General features: G+C 45.9%; 1 long non-coding RNA gene across 1 annotated transcript; it reads right to left on the bottom strand.

The window, feature by feature from the left end:
• Window positions 1-465: 465 nt before the first annotated feature.
• Window positions 466-1,517, bottom strand: LOC119334502. Its single transcript, XR_005161374.1, has 3 exons — window positions 1,365-1,517; window positions 1,010-1,272; window positions 466-882 (listed from the first exon to the last, which is right to left on the bottom strand). It is a non-coding gene; the product is annotated as an uncharacterized LOC119334502 (long non-coding RNA).
• Window positions 1,518-1,836: the final 319 nt, after the last annotated feature.

Consider the following 1,836-nt stretch of genomic DNA (forward strand, 5'->3'; position numbering starts at 1 on the left):
CGAGATGATAGGTCTACAAGTGTTAGTGTTACAACCTGAAGGGAACCGTAGAGTTCGAGCGGGCACACATGTGGAAATGAGGGGAAACAACACTATCAAAAGCTAAATCCTTCGATATGCGTGCACAAATACGTACAATTTTACTAACCTCTCTCTCCCCAACACCACTCGAACAATTTTGGGTGGTGACAAAGTGACGTCCATTACGACCAATTCATCAATTCGTGGTGTACTCACGTACACTAATCGCGGCCCTCCCATTGAAGCACATATTTTGGATAAGGAAAGCAGGTTTGTTGATTTCGACACATGTTCGCATTTTCCCTCGCCTTCGCACAACGAGAAGTCGAGTGTAGTCCCTCACAAACAGCCACTATCTGCACGATGTGAATCCAATGACGGAGAGGCGTGAGCATGCCGGTAATTACAACAAGATGGTGCGCGGGCAGCAAAACATATTTTCCATCGAAAAAATCATTGAAGAATTTTACATAGCAGTAACTGCAGGCATGCAAAACTTATATTTAGCCGCCTTTCTGTCCTTCTATTGATGCATGTATATAGATTCGAGCATTTAATCTTTGTCTTATGTGCTGAACAAATCTCCGATAGATCATATTGTACTACAAATCCATAAGAGAGAAATAACCGGCATTATGATGGTAATTGCATTTTTTTCTTAGAAGTATATAAGTAATTTTTTGCTGAACCGACCGAAAGACAAAATGGTAATTGCATTCTTTTTCTTGGTTTATCACTTCCATTTGAACTTGCCAGAAGACTGTTCTTCATCTTCAGCCAATACAGCTCCAAGTACCGTAACTGCACCGCTAGCGGCACCGGCGAGGAATGAGCCGAAGCCACCACCCTTACCTTTTTTTCCTGCATACATGGTATTTCAATACGTGTCTTATGTATGTCCCAAAATAAGGTTTTGCATTCCGGCCCTTCCTAGCAAGGTAACCATGACAAGCAATGACATGGAGAATGCGAAAGATGTGAAAAATACCTTTCTTTGAAGACTTCTTCTTCGATTTATCATGGACGGCATAGCCAGCGGGCTGCGCATGGCCATGTTGTTGTGGATACCCGGCCGGAGGGTATCCTCCGGGTTGAGGATACGCACCAGGTGGAGCTCCGTACCCTTGCACCGGAACAAATGGCATAGGGTAACCAGGCCAGCCCGGCGGAGGAGGGTATCCGCCGGGGTAGAATGGGGCCGGAGGACGCAGACCAGGAGGGCCTTGCATGCCTTCCCTCTTTGATAACTACCTGGATGGACCAGAGAATTCACAAGGATGAAGCTATGATCATGGTAATTCGAAATGCATGTGGACGATTTGCAAGAGATGATAAGATGTTACCGGTGAGGCGACGGGGAGAGAACTCCGAAAAAGATGGTGCCGGCGATGATGAAACTGGAAGATTGGCTTGAAACTTGGGAGAGAGATTGGTGCTGGTTTTTCATACGGTAGCTAGTAGGTTCTTCTCCTCATGCCGGGGATAACAACTTGTGAGCACGGCTGAGAGCAAAACCAGGGCCAGTCGGTGCAAAGTTTACTATCTTTAGCCATTCTATTTGTTCATGTGGATGCACATCAAGATAGGGTCCTGGAGGGGTTCATCTTGACTTCTTCACCATGCACAACCTTCTTGAGCCAGACTTCTTTTTGGGGCTTTTGACTGGGCCTTGTGCACACCCGTGTTGGTCTGATCGTCTCCATTTACTTCATTTTACCCGTACTTCTTTACCGGCCGATCCAAGATTCCCAGCCCAAACTTGTATCGCACGTTAAAAAAAGTTGTTACCCACATCGATGTCTGAATTCAGAGCAT

The sequence above is a fragment of the Triticum dicoccoides genome, chromosome 7A (genome assembly GCF_002162155.2).
Source record: "Triticum dicoccoides isolate Atlit2015 ecotype Zavitan chromosome 7A, WEW_v2.0, whole genome shotgun sequence".
Classification (NCBI taxonomy): Eukaryota; Viridiplantae; Streptophyta; class Magnoliopsida; order Poales; family Poaceae; genus Triticum; species Triticum dicoccoides.